This window comes from Oncorhynchus masou, unplaced genomic scaffold, assembly GCF_036934945.1.
Source record: "Oncorhynchus masou masou isolate Uvic2021 unplaced genomic scaffold, UVic_Omas_1.1 unplaced_scaffold_4691, whole genome shotgun sequence".
NCBI lineage: Eukaryota > Metazoa > Chordata > Actinopteri > Salmoniformes > Salmonidae > Oncorhynchus > Oncorhynchus masou.
Genome location: NW_027011087.1, coordinates 1 through 19,510, shown reverse-complemented (window position 1 = coordinate 19,510; position 19,510 = coordinate 1). Strand labels below are relative to the sequence as shown.

Here is a 19,510-nt window from a genome sequence, read left to right as displayed (position 1 = left end):
CTCTAAACAGATATGACCTGTCTCTATAACAACAACCTCTCCTAGTATTACAGTCTCTAAAACCTGTCTCTATAACAACCTCTCCTAGTATTAATGTCTCCTAAACAGATATGACCTGTCTCTATAACAACAACCTCTCCTAGTATTAAAGTCTCTAAACAGATATGACCTGTCTCTATAACAACAACCTCTCCTAGTATTAAAGTCTCTAAACAGATATGACCTGTCTCTATAACAACAACCTCTCTCTAAACAGATATATTAAACAACCTCTCTCCTACTCTAAACAGATATGACCTGTCTCTACAGCAACCTCTCTAGTATTAATGTCAAACAGATATGACCTGTCTCTGTAACAACAACCTCTCCTAGTATTACAGTCTCTAAACAGATATGACCTGTCCTCTATATTAATGTCTCTAAACAGATATGACCTGTCTCTATAACAAAAACCTCTCCCTGTCTCTATAACAACCTCTCCTAGTATTAGTCTCTAAACAGATATGACCTGTCTCTATAACAACAACCTCTCCTAGTATTAAAGTCTCTAAACAGATATGACCTGTCTCTATAACAACAACCTCTCCTAGTATTAAAGTCTCTAAACAGATATGACCTGTCTCTATAACAACAACCTCTCCTAGTATTAAAGTCTGTCTAAACAGATATGACCTGTCTCTATAACAAAAACCTCTCCTAGTATTAAAGTCTCTAAACAGATATGACCTCTATAACAACAACAACCTCTCTGTTCTATAACAACAACCTCTCCTAGTATTAATGTCTCTAAACAGATATGACCTGTCTCTATAACAACAACCTCTCCTAGTATTAAAGTCTCTAAACAGATATGACCTGTCTCTATAACAACAACCTCTCCTAGTATTACAGTCTCTAAACAGATATGACCTGTCTCTATAACAACAACCTCTCCTAGTATCTCTAAACAGATATGACCTGTCTCTATAACAACAACCTCCCTAGTATTACAGTCTCTAAACAGATATGACCTGTCTCTATAACAACAACCTCTCCCTAGTATTATCTCTAAACAGATATGACCTGTCTCTATAACAACAACCTATTTAATGTCTCTAAACAGATATGACCTGTCTCTATAACAAAACCTCTCCTAGTATTAATGTCTCTAAACAGATATGACCTGTCTCTATAACAACAACCTCTCCTAGTATTAAAGTCTCTAAACAGATATGACCTGTCTCTATAACAACAACCTCCTAGTATTACAGTCTCTAAACAGATATGACCTGTCTCTATAACAACAACCTCTCCTAGTATTACAGTCTCTAAACAGATATGACCTGTCTCTATAACAACAACCTCTCCTAGTATTACAGTCTCTAAACAGATATGACCTGTCTCTATAACAACCTCTCCTAGTATTACAGTCTCTAAACAGATATGACCTGTCTCTATAACAACAACCTCTCCTAGTATTAAAGTCTCTAAACAGATATGACCTGTCTCTATAACAACAACCTCTCCTAGTATTACAGTCTCTAAACAGATATGACCTGTCTCTATAACAACAACCTCTCCTAGTATTACAGTCTCTAAACAGATATGACCTGTCTCTATAACAACCTCTCCTAGTATTAATGTCTCTAAACAGATATGACCTGTCTCTATAACAACAACCTCTCCTAGTATTAATGTCTCTAAACAGATATGACCTGTCTCTATAACAACAACCTCTCCTAGTATTAAAGTCTCTAAACAGATATGACCTGTCTCTATAACAACAACCTCTCCTAGTATTACAGTCTCTAAACAGATATGACCTGTCTCTATAACAACAACCTCTCCTAGTATTAAAGTCTCTAAACAGATATGACCTGTCTCTATAACAAAAACCTCTCCTAGTATTAAAGTCTCTAAACAGATATGACCTGTCTCTGTTTGAGCACAAATACTGTAGAAGAACAAGAATGTATTGTCCTTTTTAGATCACAGCAACAAAGCAGTTATTACAGAGCGGCTGTTATTACCATTATTACCACTATTTCCATGGCTGCCTTCCAAATGGTACACTATTCCCTAACATAGCACCTTTTTTTCTAAGAGTACTATCTAGAACATAAAAGGGTTCTTGACTCTGTCCCCATGAAGAACACTTTGAAGAATCCTATTTGGTTCCAGATAGAACCCTTTTGGGTTACACGTAGAACCCTTTCCACAGAGGGTTCTACATGGAACCCAAAAGGTTCTTTCTACCTGGAACTATAAAGGGTTCTTCTATGGACACCGAAGAACACTTTTGGAACCCTTTTTTTCCTAAGAGTGTGCCCGACTTTTACAGTAGTGCCCCATTGTCAGGAACAGGGTTCCATTGGGGGCCCCTTCCCTCCGTTGCATTGTGTTTTATACAACTGTGGCAGACGGCGAAGCTCAATCAGATCAGAATTCACCTGAGGAAATAAATAATGACAGATAAATCATTGGATTGAGTTCATAAAAACCGGGAGAACATTATATTGTGTAAGGTTTCCTTCATTAATAGGGGAAGTTCCACATGCGTCACTACACCAACGCCTGTCATGTTTTATGGTGTAAAATCTGCTGATGCTTTTCCAGTTTCCCTCTCTGTCTGTCACTCATGTCCCATGTGGACATGTATAATCCTGTGAGTGACGTGTGTCATTGCCACTTTGATCTCTGGACACATCATCAAGGAAGAGGCGAATGAGGGGATGACATGCCAACCAATTCAAATCTATAAAATAACAGCTTTTAAAGTGAGAAAGAGATACCGTTACATAGTCCATACATATTGAAAGTGGAGGTCGTGCAGGAGCTGTGTGGACCAGAACACTGTGGGCCTGTTTGGTGTTAGTGTGTGAACTGTGAACTAACTGTAGACTTGGTCTTGTCATGCAGTAGCTGTGTGTGGACCAGAACACTGTGGGCCTGTTTGGTGTTAGTGTGTGAACTGTGAACTAACTGTAGACTTGGTCTTGTCATGCAGTAGCTGAGTGTGGACCAGAACACTGTGGGCCTGTTTGGTGTTAGTGTGTGAACTGTGAACTAACTCTGTAGACTTGGTCTTGTCATGCAGGAGCTGAGTGTGGACCAGAACACTGTGGGCCTGTTTGGTGTTAGTGTGTGAACTGTGAACTAACTGTAGACTTGGTCTTGTCATGCAGGAGCTGAGTGTGGACCAGAACACCGTGGGCCTGTTTGGTGTTAGTGTGTGAACTGTGAACTAACTGTAGACTTGGTCTTGTCATGCAGTAGCTGAGTGTGGACCAGAACACTGTGGGCCTGTTTGGTGTTAGTGTGTGTGAACTAACTGTAGACTTGGTCTTGTCATGCAGGAGCTGAGTGTGAACCAGAACACTGTGGGCCTGTTTGGTGTTGGTGTGTGAACTGTGAACTAACTGTAGACTTGGTCTTGTCATGCAGTAGCTGAGTGTGGACCAGGACACTGTGGGCCTGTTTGGTGTTAGTGTGAACTGTGAACTAACTGTAGACTTGGTCTTGTCATGCAGGAGCTGAGTGTGAACCAGAACACTGTGGGCCTGTTTGGTGTTAGTGTGTGAACTGTGAACTAACTGTAGACTTGGTCTTGTCATGCAGTAGCTGAGTGTGGACCAGAACACTGTGGGCCATGTTTGGTGTTAGTGTGTGAACTTCTTCAGACTTGGTCTTGTCATGCAGGACGGTCCCTGAACAAGTGCTGTGGGCCTGTTTGTGCCAGGCTGTGAACTGTGAACTAACTGTAGACTTGGTCTTGTCATGCAGGAGCTGAGTGTGGACCAGAACACTGTGGGCCTGTTTGGTGTTAGTGTGTGAACTGTGAACTAACTGTAGAGAGTCATGCAGTAGCTGAGACAGAACACTGTGGGCCTGTTTGGTGTTAGTGTGTGGTGTGAACTAACCGTAGACTTGGTCTTGTCATGCAGGAGCTGTGTGGACAGAACACTGTGGGCCTGTTTGGTGTTAGTGTGTGAACTGTGGGAACTAACTGTAGACTTGGTCTTGTCATGCAGTAGCTGAGTGTGGACCAGAACACTGTGGGCCTGTTTGGTGTTAGTGTGTGAACATAACTAACTGTAGACTTGGTCTTGTCATGCAGGAGCTGAGTGTGGACCAGAACACTGTGGGCCTGTTTGGTGTTAGTGTGAGAACTGTGAACTAACTGAGAGGTCTTGTCATGCAGGAGCTGAGTGTGGACCAGAACACTGTGGGCCTGTTTGGTGTTAGTGTGTGAACTGTGAAAACTGTAGACTTGGTCTTGTCGTGCAGGACTGTGTGGACCAGAACACTGTGGGCCATTATCATTGTTCCCTGTGAACACAGCACTTGGTCCCCTCATGCAGTAGCTGAGTCTGGACCAGCGCGTCCTGGAACCATTTGATAGCAGCTCCAAGCTCTCTGAGCTGACGGTCTCTCTCACGCTGCTTTGTGCCAGACTCTCATGCACGGTCTTCCTTTCCATGATGCAATGGCCTGTATTGTGTCCGTCCTTGTGCAAATAGAGGCCAGAGAGGGAGAAACAGGCCCTGCACACAGGTCCCAGTGGGGGACATACACAGCAGTTGTGGTTCTGAGAGACAGCATCTGGACTAATGGGGACATATTACAGACCTAATGCATCCAGAGGGACATCACAGATGATTGAGAAACATACAGTCAAAATGAATGTGGGACACAGGGATAATTAGCAAATGTTCTGACTCTTTCTGACACATCAAGCAAAGTCTGTTCTGTGCATGAGGACACAGAACATTTTGTGTTTTTATGCATTGTTATTATTCTGTTGGGAAATACACAGAGAGAGAAATAGAGCAAGATGGTGGGAACTCATCAAAACCCCATTATCCAGGGATTTCCCACAGCACTGTCCCCTTATATCTGCCGGCCTAATATGAACCAGTAAGACAAGGCAGTGATATGGTTCCCATCTATCAACAGTGTTATGTACAGTTGAAGTCGGCCAAGTTAAAACACCCTAGGTTGGAGTCATTAAAACTTGTTTTTCTGAACCACATCCACTGTCACCTAATGCATCCACATCTGATTGAAAACCTTGTCAAAATGTGGGGGATTTAGAAAATGTTCTGACTCTTTCAGGACACATCAAGCTCTGTCTGTTCTGTTATTTTCCCAGCATTTTGTGTTTTTATGTATTGTGTTTATTCTGTCTCCTCTGAGCCAAGATGTATCAATATCCTGGGTTTACCTCACGTCAATAAAATCTGAGCCAGTGTATGTATCCCTGTGTTTCCTGTCTTGAAGTGTATTTATCATACCTGTTGTTTAAAACTTGTTTTTCTCTGTCACGCCAGATCTGTTTCACCTGTCCTTGTGTTTCCTCAGGCGTCTCTTAGCCAGTGTATTTATCCCTGTGTTTCCTGTCTCTCTGAGCCAGTGTATTTATCCCTGTTTTCCTGTCTCTCTGAGCCAGTGTATTTATCCCTGTGTTTCCTGTCTCTCTGTGCCAGTGTATTTATCCCTGTTTTCCTGTCTCTCTGTGCCAGTGTATTTATCCCTGTGTTTCCTGTCTCTCTGTGCCAGAGTATCTATCCCTGTGTTTCCTGTCTCTCTGTGCCAGAGTATCTATCCCTGTGTTTCCTGTCTCTTTGTGCCAGTTCATCTTGTATGTTTCCGAGTCAACCAGCGTTTTTCCCATTCTCCTGCTTTTTGCATTCTCCTTTTTCTAGCCCTCCCGGTTTTGACCCTTGTCTGTTCTGGACTCTGTACCCGCCTGCCTGACCTCGAGCCTGTCTGGACTCTGATCTGACCTCAATCCTATAGAAAATGTGTGGGCAGAACTGAAAAAGCGTGTGCGAGCAAGGAGGCCACCTTGACTCAGTTACACCAGCTCTGTCAGGGAGGAATGGGCCAAAATTCACCCAAATTATTGTGTGAAGCTTGTGGAAGGCTACCGAAACGTTTGACCCAAGTTATATAATTTAAGGGCAATGCAACCAAATACTAATTGAGTGTATGTAAACTTCTGACCCACTGGGAATGTGATGAAAGAAATCAAATCTGAAATAAATAATAATAATAATTATTCAATTATTCTGATATTTCACATTCTTAAAATAAAGTGTTGATCCTAACTGACCTAAGACAGGGAATTTTTTACTATGATTAAATGTCAGGAATTGTGAAAAACGGAGTTTAAATGTATCTGGCGAAGGTGCATGTAAGCTTCCGACTTCAACTGTTTGTACTATCGCTGCATACAGATGCTGCTCCAGATACATGGACATTGTCTGCCGCCAGTCCTGTACCTCTGTCCCATCATAATGACCTCCCTTCTCCTTGGTCATCTCCTGCTCTTTCTGCAGCATGCTGTGTTCCCTCTCGGCAGCCTCCAGGTGTGCCCTGCGCCCCTCCACCTGCCTCCTCACCTCCCTCTTCTCCTCCTCCAGGGAGCGACAGCGGGCCTCCGTCATCTTCTGCAGAGCCGCCACCTCAGACAGCTGCTCGTCTAGGCCGCTCATTTTCTCAACCTCCCTGGCCACCACAGAGGAAGACATACATGACACCAGGCTGGTAGACTGTAGGCTTAACCCAGCGTAGCAAAACAGCCTGCAAAGATGTCATTCCAGACAGTTTTGACAGAGACATTGGTCTGTAGGGTAAGCCGTTTAACTCTTGGTAGGTGCCCAAAACTGTGGACTGGTTCAAGATTTATGTTGGGAGCCTCCCTTCCATGACTCATGAACATGGCCTTACTTCCTGCTTCAGTAGCTACAGAGTTAGTTATGAAGGTTATGTACAGCACATCACCAATACATGAATTCATAGCCAGCCACATCTTACGTACATCTTTTTCCTGTTGATCCTCTCAATCTCCCTTCCCAACTGGCCAGGCACAGACAGAAGCTGGGCCAACTCAGCCTGGTGACACAAGACAACACACCGTAGAGAAGGACATTATAGGAAGACTAATGAGCTCTTCTACTTCAATGTTCTATGTTGTTTTAAACACAAGACTGACCCTACCACCCTCTGCCTCCCCTCTGCCCCCCTCCCTCTGCCCCCTCCCTCTGCCCCCTCCCTCTGCCCCTCCCTCTGCCTTCCCTCTGCCCTCCCTCTGCCCTCCCTCTGCCTTCCCTCTGCCCCCTCCCTCTGCCCCCCTCCCTCTGCCCACCCTCTGCCCACCCTCTGCCCTCCCTCTGCTCCCCTCCCTCTGTCCTCCCACTCTGCCTTCCCTCTGCCTTCCCTCTGCCTTCCCTCTGCCCTTCCCTCTGCCTTCCCCTCTGCCCTCTCCAACCTGTCACCTGGTTTGTTTACTATGCTGTCCTTCTTGTGGTCCAGTTCTCTCTGCTCCCTGGTCATCAGTTTGTTTCTGGCCTCCATGTCCTCCAGCAGGCTGTGTATCTCCTGTCTCCTCTGAGACACCTCCTTCCTCAGCTCCTCACTGCTGTCCTTCAGGGCCTTCGCACGCTTCTCCAGCTCCTGAGGACACACCAGGGGCAATGGCTTATGGGACATACAAAATACATCAACATTGACACAAATACACATTAATGCAAGTGCAAATCATGGAGACACACACGGTACTGTGCCAGCTATTTGAAGGGGATATCAAAGGTAATAGCTGGCCGTGACTTTCCTGGGAGTCTGATTATACATCCATGTGATTATAGTGTAGCTGTACTGGGTGTTAAAAGGTAACTACTATTTAACTGTAACCAAACCAACTGTAATAACAAGTTCATTAAAGGAGTAATGTAAAATATCATTAGATCATTGATCGGGCCTCTCTTAGTGGTCGACACAGAACCATGTATGGTACCACAACCCGGTGACAACGAGGAGACTGAACCGCAAAGAAGCCAGCCTCATCAATCAAGCATTTGGACAAGGATGCCTCCCAGCAAAGACACTGTCTGTTTCTCTGTCCTCTCACTGTGTGTGTCATTTCTCTGCTTCTACATGAGGGATTTACTGCTGTAGGTGACACGAAGGAATGTCATGCTGTGGTGCCAGGTGTATGATGGGACAGATCGTGTGAATGACTACCAACGGGAGAGAAATCTGTGACTGTTGCACTGAGATACTTACAACTGGTTTGGGTTGAGACTCATACTCTTTCTCCAGGCAAAGCTTCTCTTCTGTGAGACTGTAAACAGACACGGCATCATTTACAGCATGTGTCAGACTCCTTCCATGGAGGGCCGAGTGTCTGCAGGCTTTCACTCTTCACTAATTACCAAGGAACTCCCCTTACCTGGTTGTCTAGGTCTTAATTGAAAAGAAAAACCTAAAACCCACAGACACTAGGACCTCCGTGGAACGATGTCGACACCCCTGATTTAGAGGAAGGAACAAGAGGAAGGACCTTGAACATAAATTCTCAGAAATACAGAGAAGATGTAAAAGTGACCAACGTTGACGACAAGCTTAGAAACAAGTGGCTGTGCAATATGCTCAAGTAACCTTTCCTCGGCCTTAGCTCAACTCCCCTAACACAGTGGTGGAGGACAGACGACCAGGGTTCTACTGTAACTCAGTTGATAAAAACAGGCAGGGAAATATAGCCATGTAGCCATACTGAAAATATGTATTGCTTTCAGAAAAGTGTTGGTCAAATTCTAGAGAGTTTCATCTGAGTGAAACCGTGATTAGTCAGTGGTTGCTACTATGTAGAAGGTTCAACTGAGTTCAACTGTTGACAGGGTTCAGATATTTAAGTCCAGCGGTAGATATTAAATTCCTGACACTTATAAAATATCCTCAGTGAGAAATTGCTGGGTGGATAGACAGCCCTGCAGGCTACTTTCACAGCACTTGTGTTGCTTCCTGGTCATCTGTAAAATACTGCATTGAAGCTAAAATGACTGACAGTTGAATTTCTGTCTGGCTTGTGATCAAGGGCTTAACATTGCACATCTGAAGACATATCTTCCCAGTGAGCATCTGTCTGTCGTGTGGAGGGTAGTTCACCAGAGGAAGAGTGGAGGCTGCCAAACAGAGACTGTCAGAGCTATACGCATCCACAAGATAATATACAACAAGAGACAGCCGAGTTCATTACAACATCTAGTCAGAATGCAATGTAAGCAATGGTTTTCATTTAGCCTCATATTTCAATTACTGCTGTAGGTCTACTCATCTTAACAAGAGAAACAACATTTACCCACAGATACGAAGGTCATATCTTCAAGAACAATGTGAATATCATTTACCCACAGATACGAAGGTCATATCTTCAAGAACAATGTGAATATCATTTACCCACAGATAGGAAGGTCATATCTTTAGGAACAATGTGAATATCATTTACCCACAGATAGGAAGGTCATATCTTCAGGAACAATGTGAATATCATTTACCCACAGATAGGAAGGTCATATCTTCAGGAACAATGTGAATAACATTTACCCACAGATATGAAGGTCATATCTTCAGGAACAATGTGAATATCATTTACCCACAGATAGGAAGGTCATATCTTCAGGAACAATGTGAATATCATTTACCCACAGATAGGAAGGTCATATCTTCAGGAACAATGTGAATATCATTTACCCACAGATATGAAGGTCATATCTTCAGGAACAATGTGAATATCATTTACCCACAGATAGGAAGGTCATATCTTCAGGAACAATGTGAATATCATTTACCCACAGATAGGAAGGTCATATCTTCAGGAACAATGTGAATATCATTTACCCACAGATAGGAAGGTCATATCTTCAGGAACAATGTGAATATCATTTACCCACAGATATGGAAGGTCATATCTTCAGGGAACAATCTTCAGGAACAATGTGAATATCATTTACCCACAGATAGGAAGGTCATATCTTCAGGAACAATGTGAATATCATTTACCCACAGATAGGAAGGTCATATCTTTAGGAACAATGTGAATATCATTTACCCACAGATAAGAAGGTCATATCTTTACCCACAGATAGGAAGGTCAATCTTCAGTGAATATCATTTACCCACAGATAGGAAGGTCATATCTTCAGGAACAATGTGTTCTAGGCCCCATCCCTGGTGAATCATAGTGTGCGTCTCAAAATGGTACCTAATCTCTATGTAGTGCACTACTTTTGACCAGAGCCCTATGGTCCCTGGTCTAATGTAGTGCATTATATAGAGAATAAGTGCCATTTGGGACAGCCATAACCATATTCTAGTCCTTGCTGATTAAATGACTGATGAAAAGAGACCTTTCCTTTCATGTCCTCTTTCTTTGTTTTTTACACAAGCTTGTTTCATCAGTTGCTAAGCAATGTTCCAATGGCCTCTCCGTGGCCTTTCTAACTGTGTGTGTTGTGCAGAGAGAGGACAGCGGCGTTCTTTTCCGTGTTTCGGAGGCGTGTTTGACCTTTCGGACACAAGGACAGGAGTGTTGTTGAGAACAAGTGGAGAAGACTAGTGACACAGCTGGCTAGAGCCAGAGGCACACCTAATAATGAATCATTTGGTGGGTTATATTTGTCCTGTTTCATTATACGCGTGTGTGAAATAGAAATATGTTTATTGCATATCCCCCTGAGACACCCTCAGAGACTGGGGTCACAGCCAGGGTCAGCCATTATCAACAGCAACCTTGGAGCAATTAGGGTTAAGGGCCTTGTCAAGGGCACAATGGCAGATTGTTCACTTTGTCGCTAAGGGATTCGAACTAGCGACCTTTCAGTTACTGGCCCAACGCTCTTACCCCTAGGCTACATGCCGCACATACCACTTCCAGGACTGACTGGACTAAAATGGCTCAAGAGCTGGGCATACCCTTAACCTCAGACAGAGACAGACATACACAAAGACAGACACACAGACAGATAGACACACAGAGAGATAGACACACAGATAGACAGATAGACACACAGACACACACACAGACAGACACACAGACAGATAGACACACAGAGAGATAGACACACAGACTGACAGATAGACACACACACACAGACAGACAGATAGACACACAGACACACACACACAGACAGACACACAGACAGATAGACACACAGAGAGATAGACACACAGACAGACACACAGACAGACAGACACACAGACAGATAGACACACAGACAGATAGACACACAGACACACACACACAGACAGACAGATAGACACACAGACACACACACACAGACAGACAGATAGACACACACACACAGACAGACAATCTCTCTCTCTCTCTCCGCTAGGCTCTAGTCAGTGTGTGTGTCCTCACCACTCTAGCTGGTAGTTCATCTGGTAGTCCCTCTCCTCTGCCTGCCGCAGGTCGTTGTGGGACTTGAGGAGCTGCTGTCGCATGCGGCTGACCTCTGTGTCCGGCCCCTCAGGGAACTGCTCAGCCATCTCCAGATCTCTCTGCTGGCGCTCCAGCTCTGCTCTGAACCGCTTGGCCTCCTGCAGCAGCCGGATCTCTGACTGCTGAGAGCTGGGGTGGGGAGATGGGAGTCACAGACAGATCTCTGACTGCTGAGAGCTGGGGTGGGGAGATGGGAGTCACAGACAGATCTCTGACTGCTGAGAGCTGGGGTGGGGAGATGGGAGTCACAGACAGATGCTCTGACTGCTAAAGAGAGCTGGGGTGGGGAGATGAGAGTCACAGACAGACACAGGTACTTATGGGTCATATGACAGGGCAGACATGTGGTCAGTTGGCTCAGCTCATCACCCTCAGGTAGGAGGGGAATCACACAGGTCCTAGTGGCACACAGACACAGATGCTGGTAGGGACCAGGGTAGTTATGCACTGAGTCTACAAAACAATAAGAACACCTTCCCAATATTGAGTTGCACCCTCTTGTGCCCTCAGAACAGCCTCAATTCCCCAGGGCGTGGACTCTACAAGGTGTCTAAAGAGTTCCACAGGGAGGCTGGCCCATGTTGGCTCCAATGCTTCCCACAGTTGTGTCAAATTGGCTGGATGTCCTTTGTGTGGTGGACCATTCTTGATACACACAGGAAACTGTTGAAAAACCCAGCAGTGTTGCAGTTCTTAACACAAACCGGTCCTCCTGGTACCTACTACCAGACCCTGTTCAAAGGCACTTATTTTGTCTTGCCCATTCACCCTCTGAATGGCACACAGACACAATCCATGTCTCAACTGTCTCAAGGCTTAATACTCCTTATTTAACCGGTCTCCTCCCCTCCATCTACACTGACTGAAGTGGATTTAACAGGTAACATCAATAAGGGATCATATCTTTAACCGGTCTCCTCCCCTTCATCTACACTGACTGAAGTGGATTTAACCTCTTACATCTATGGGGGCGCTATTTCATTATTGGATAAAAAAACGTGCCCGTTTTAAGCGCAATATTTTGTCACAAAAAGATGCTCGACTATGCATATAATTGATAGCTTTCGAAGAAAACACTCTGACGTGTCCAGAACTACCAAGATATTTTCTGTGCGTGCCCTAGAACGTGAGCTTCAGGCAAAACCAAGATGAGACGGCATCCAGGAAATGAGCAGGATTTTGAGGCTCTGTTTTCCATTGTCTCCTTATATGGCTGTGAATGCGAGAGGAATGAGTCTGCCCTTTCTGTCGTTTCCCCAAGGTGTCTGCAGCATTGTGACGTATTTGTAGGCAGATCATTGGAAGATTGACCATAAGAGACCACATTTACCAGGTGTCCGCCCGGTGTCCTGCGCCGAAATTGGTGCGCAAAGTCAGCTGCCAGTATTTTTCCATGGGATACAGAGAGGAAAGCAAGCTTCCACAAACTGCATATCAATGAAGAGATATGTGAAAAAACACCTTGAGGATTGATTCCAAACAACGTTTGCCATGTTTCAGTCGATATTATGTAGTTAATCCGGAAAAAGTTTTACGTTGTAGGTGACTGAATTTTCGGTTCGTTTCGGTAGCCAGATGCAATGTAGAAAGCGGAACGATTTCTCCTACACTGACGCTTTCAGGAAAAACTGCGCATTTGGTATGTAACTGAGAGTCTCCTCATTGAAAACATCAGAAGCTCTTCAAAGGTAAATGATTTTATTTATTTGGTTATCTGGTTTTTGTGAAAATGTTGCATGCTAAATGCTACTCAAAATGCTATGCTAGCTTTGCATACTCTTACACAAATTAGTCCAATTTCTATGGTTCAAAGCATATTTTGAAAATCTGAGATGACAGTGTTGTTAAGAAAAGGCTAAGCTTGAGAGCAGACGCATTATTTTAATTTTTATTTGCGATTTTCAGAAATCGTTAACGTTGCGTTATGCTAATGAGCCTGAGGCTTTAGTCACGATCCCGGATCCGGGATGGGGGGAGTTCAGAGGGTAACATCAATAAGGGATCATATCTTTAACCTGTCTCCTCCCCTCCACTCCTGACTGAAGAGGATTTAACAACTGACATCAATAAAGGATCATATCTTTAACCTGTCTCCTCCCCTCCATCTCACACTGACTGAAGTGGATTTAACCGGTAACATCAATAAGGTATCATATCTTTAACCTGTCTCTCCCCTTCAGCTACACTGGCTTCAAGTGGATTTAACAGGTAACATCAATAAAAGGGATCATATCTTTAACCTGTCTCCTCCCTCCATGCTACACACGGTACTGAAGTGGGTCATGTTAAACAGGTAACATCGATAAGGGATCATGTCTTAAACCGGTACTCCTCCCCGTCATGCTAAACAGGTACTGAAGTGGTCATGTTAAACAGGTAACATCTAATAGGGTATCATGTCTTAAACCGGTACTCCTCCCCGTCATGCTACACAGGTACTGAAGTGGTCATTTTAAACAGGTAACATCGATAAGGGATCATGTCTTAAACCGGTCTCCTCCCCTCCATCTACACTGACTGAGGTGCATGTTAAACAGGTAACATCAATAAGGGATCATGTCTTAAACCGGTCTCACTCCCCTTCATCTACACTGGACTGAAGTAGGATTTAACAGGTAACATCAATAAGGGATCATATCTTTAACCTGTCTCCCTCCTTCATCTACACTGACTGAAGTGGATTTAACAGGTAACATCAATAAGGGATCATATCTTTAACCTGTCTCCTCCCCTTCATCTACACTGGCTGAAGAGGATTTAACAGGTAACATCAATAAGGGATCATATCTTTAACCTGTCTCCTCCCCTTCATCTACACTGACTGAAGTGGATTTAACAGGTAACATCAATAAGGGATCATATCTTTAACCTGTCTCCTCCCCTCCATCTACACTGACTGAAGAGGATTTAACAGGTAACATCAATATGGGATCATATCATTCACCTGGATTCACCTGGTCAGTCTGTCATGGAAAAAATATCATGTTCATAATGTTTTTTATACTGGTGGGTCATGTTAAACAGGTACTGATGGGTCATGTTAAACAGGTACTGATGGGTCATGTTAAACAGGTACTGATGGGTCATGTTAAACAGGTACTGATGGGTCATGTTAAACAGGTACTGATGGGTCATGTTAAACAGGTACTGATGGGTCATGTTAAACAGGTACTGATGGGTCATGTTAAACAGGTACTGATGGGTCATGTTAAACAGGTACTGATGGGTCATGTTAAACAGGTACTGATGGGTCATTTTAAACAGGTACTGATGGGTCATTTTAAACAGGTACTGATGGGTCATTTTAAACAGGTACTGATGGGTCATGTTAAACAGGTACTGATGGGTCATGTTAAACAGGTACTGATGGGTCATGTTAAACAGGTACTGATGGGTCATGTTAAACAGGTACTGATGGGTCATGTTAAACAGGTACTGATGGGTCATGTTAAACAGGTACTGATGGGTCATGTTAAACAGGTACTGGTGGGTCATTTTAAACAGGTACTGGTGGGTCATGTTAAACAGGTACTGATGGGTCATGTTAAACAGGTACTGATGGGTCATGTTAAACAGGTACTGATGTGTCATGTTAAACAGGTACTGATGGGTCATGTTAAACAGGTACTGATGGGTCATTTTAAACAGGTACTGGTGGGTCATGTTAAACAGGTACTGGTGGGTCATGTTAAACAGGTACTGGTGGGTCATGTTAAACAGGTACTGATGGGTCATGTTAAACAGGTACTGATGGGTCATGTTAAACAGGTACTGATGGGTCATTTTAAACAGGTACTGATGGGTCATGTTAAACAGGTACTGATGGGTCATGTTAAACGAGGTACTGATGGTCATGTTGAACAGGTACTGATGGGCCATGTTAAACAGGTACTGATGGGTCATGTTAAACAGGTACTGATGGGTCATGTTAAACAGGTACTGATGGGTCATGTTAAACAGGTACTGATGGGTCATTGTTAAACAGGTACTGATGGGTCATGTTAAACAGGTACTGATGGGTCATGTTAAACAGGTACTGATGGGTCATGTTAAACAGGTACTGGTGGGTCATGTTAAACAGGTACTGATGGGTCATGTTAAACAGGTACTGATGGGTCATGTTAAACAGGTACTGATGGGTCATTGTTACAACAGGTACTGATGGGTCATGTTAAACGAGGTACTGGTGGGTCATGTTAAACAGGTACTGATGGGTCATGTTAAACAGGTACTGATGGGTCATGTTAAACAGGTACTGATGGGTCATGTTAAACAGGTACTGATGGGTCATTTTAAACAGGTACTGATGGGTCATTTTAAACAGGTACTGATGGGTCATGTTAAACAGGTACTGATGGGTCATGTTTAAACAGGTACTGATGGGTCATGTTAAACAGGTACTGATGGGTCATGTTAAACAGGTACTGATGGGTCATGTTAAACAGGTACTGATGGGTCATGTTTAAACAGGTACTGATGGGTCATGTTAAACAGGTACTGATGGGTCATGTTAAACAGGTACTGATGGGTCATTTTAAACAGGTACTGATGGGTCATGTTAAACAGGTACTGATGGGTCATGTTAAACAGGTACTGATGGGTCATTTTAAACAGGTACTGATGGGTCATGTTAAACAGGTACTGATGGGTCATGTTAAACAGGTACTGATGGGTCATGTTAAACAGGTACTGATGGGTCATGTTAAACAGGTACTGATGGGTCATGTTAAACAGGTACTGATGGGTCATGTTAAACAGGTACTGATGGGTCATTTTAAACAGGTACTGATGGGTCATTTTAAACAGGTACTGATGGGTCATGTTAAACAGGTACTGATGGGTCATGTTAAACAGGTACTGATGGGTCATGTTAAACAGGTACTGATGGGTCATGTTAAACAGGTACTGATGGGTCATGTTAAACAGGTACTGATGGGTCATGTTAAACAGGTACTGGTGGGTCATGTTAAACAGGTACTGATGGGTCATGTTAAACAGGTACTGATGGGTCATTTTAAACAGGTACTGATGGGTCATGTTAAACAGGTACTGATGGGTCATGTTAAACAGGTACTGATGGGTCATGTTAAACAGGTACTGATGGGTCATGTTAAACAGGTACTGATGGGTCATGTTAAACAGGTACTGATGGGTCATGTTAAACAGGTACTGATGGGTCATTTTAAACAGGTACTGATGGGTCATGTTAAACAGGTACTGATGGGTCATGTTTAAACAGGTACTGATGGGTCATGTTAAACAGGTACTGGTGGGTCATTTTAAACAGGTACTGATGGGTCATTTTAAACAGGTACTGATGGGTCATGTTAAACAGGTACTGATGGGTCATTTTAAACAGGTACTGATGGGTCATGTTAAACAGGTACTGGTGGGTCATTTTAAACAGGTACTGATGGGTCATGTTAAACAGGTACTGATGGGTCATTTTAAACAGGTACTGATGGGTCATTTTAAACAGGTACTGATGGGTCATTTTAAACAGGTACTGATGGGTCATTTTAAACAGGTACTGATGGGTCATGTTAAACAGGTACTGATGGGTCATGTTAAACAGGTACTGATGGGTCATGTTAAACAGGTACTGATGGGTCATTTTGTGGGTCATTTAAACAGGTACTGATGGGTCATTTTAAACAGGTACTGATGGGTCATGTTAAACAGGTACTGATGGGTCATTTTAAACAGGTACTGATGGGTCATTTTAAACAGGTACTGATGGGTCATGTTTAAACAGGTACTGATGGGTCATGTTAAACAGGTACTGATGGGTCATTTTAAACAGGTACTGATGGGTCATTTTAAACAGGTACTGATGGGTCATTTTAAACAGGTACTGATGGGTCATTTTAAACAGGTACTGATGGGTCATTTTAAACAGGTACTGATGGGTCATTTTAAACAGGTACTGATGGGTCATTTTAAACAGGTACTGATGGGTCATTTAAACAGGTACTGATGGGTCATGTTAAACAGGTACTGATGGGTCATTGTTAAACAGGTACTGATGGGTCATTTTAAACAGGTACTGATGGGTCATGTTAAACAGGTACTGATGGGTCATTTTAAACAGGTACTGATGGGTCATTTTAAACAGGTACTGATGGGTCATTTTAAACAGGTACTGATGGGTCATTTTAAACAGGTACTGATGGGTCATGTTAAACAGGTACTGATGGGTCATGTTAAACAGGTACTGATGGGTCATTTTAAACAGGTACTGATGGGTCATTTTAAACAGGTACTGATGGGTCATGTTAAACAGGTACTGATGGGTCATGTTAAACAGGTACTGATGGGTCATTTTAAACAGGTACTGATGGGTCATTTTAAACAGGTACTGATGGGTCATTTTAAACAGGTACTGATGGGTCATTTTAAACATGGTACTGATGGGTCATTTTAAACAGGTACTGATGGGTCATGTTAAACAGGTACTGATGGGTCATTTTAAACAGGTACTGATGGGTCATGTCTAAACAGGTACTGATGGGTCATGTTAAACAGGTACTGATGGGTCATGTTAAACAGGTACTGATGGGTCATTTTAAACAGGTACTGATGGGTCATTTTAAACAGGTACTGATGGGTCATGTTAAACAGGTACTGGTGGGTCATGTTAAACAGGTACTGGTGGGTCATGTTAAACAGGTACTGGTGGGTCATTTTAAACAGGTACTGATGGGTCATTTTAAACAGGTACTGATGGGTCATTTTAAACAGGTACTGATGGGTCATGTTAAAACAGGTACTGATGGGTCATTTAAAACAGGTACTGATGGGTCATTTTAAACAGGTACTGGTGGGTCATTTTAAACAGGTACTGGTGGGTCATTTTAAACAGGTACTGATGGGTCATGTTAAACAGGTACTGATGGGTCATTTTAAACAGGTACTGATGGGTCATTTTAAACAGGTACTGATGGGTCATGTTAAACAGGTACTGATGGGTCATGTTAAACAGGTACTGATGGGTCATTTTAAACAGGTACTGATGGGTCATGTTAAACAGGTACTGGTGGGTCATTTTAAACAGGTACTGATGGGTCATTTTAAACAGGTACTGATGGGTCATGTTAAACAGGTACTGATGGGTCATTTTAAACAGGTACTGATGGGTCATTTTAAACAGGTACTGATGGGTCATTTTAAACAGGTACTGATGGGTCAATAATATGGCTCAGGTCCAGTCCAGTCCTCATCCAGTCCAGTCCTCATCCAGTCCAGTCCTCATACAGAGTGACTTGTGTTATCCATGTGAACGTGTAAGGAGCGTCTATGGACAGGGAGAGATGAGATCACTTACCTTTTCAAGGTGTCATGGAGCAGGCTGAAACTGGCTTTGAGCTTCGCTGCTTTGGTCCCGCTGATCTTCCCAGTAGAGAACAGCTACAAGAGAACAAAATCCTTCCTTCAATAATCATCTGCCGAAAGCCTTGGACCAGAATCAGCATCTGGGAAGCCATCCATGTCTCTCCATCTGACCACAGAGCGATTAGCTCTCCTTGCACATGTCAAATAAAAGCTCTACCACACAGATTAGATGGTTCCAGTGGTTGTAAACAAGTCTGTTGTTTACCCCCCCCCCCCACCTCTCTCTAGTGTTTATCACCGTGCCACCGCTACAGAACATCTGTGTTTGTTTCAACTACAAAGGAACAAAAACAGAGCTCCACATCCCTAAACGCAATTCAGTTGCTATTCAGCGATAAAACCTCTATCTACTCTACAGGCCAGGCTGATCTTCACAGAGCCAGGCTGATCTTCACAGAGCCAGGCTGATCTTCACAGAGCCAGGCTGATCTTCACAGAGCCAGGCTGATCTTCACAGAGCAGGCTGATCTTCACAGAGACATGCTGATCTTCACAGAGCCAGGCTGATCTTCACAGAGCCATGCTGATCTTCACAGAGCCAGGCTGTGATGGCTGGAATGATGAAAGACACATCAAACAGCCAACACGTGTGTGCATCACTAATGTTTTAGGTGATTGTCTTAGATCAGAGTGAACTACCACACTGTGAAACGTTACAATGCCTTCCTCTCACCGGGAAACTACAGCTGGCAGAAAACAACTGATACCTTTGGATTCATCTCATTAGAGTTCATCAGAGTGCTGCAGGTTTACTGGAAAACCCCATGTCTTAAAGGGAACATGGAGAATAACAAAGGTATAGAATCATGTATTATTGACCTGGGGCTGGTTGCTCACCCTGCATCAAGAGGTTAA

The 19,510-nt window shown here is 43.5% G+C and overlaps 1 pseudogene; it reads right to left on the bottom strand.

Annotated features, from left to right (window-relative positions):
* Positions 1-4,298: 4,298 nt before the first annotated feature.
* LOC135535274 (coiled-coil domain-containing protein 146-like) lies at positions 4,299-18,670 on the bottom strand (annotated as a pseudogene).
* Between the last annotated feature and the right edge of the window lie 840 nt (positions 18,671-19,510).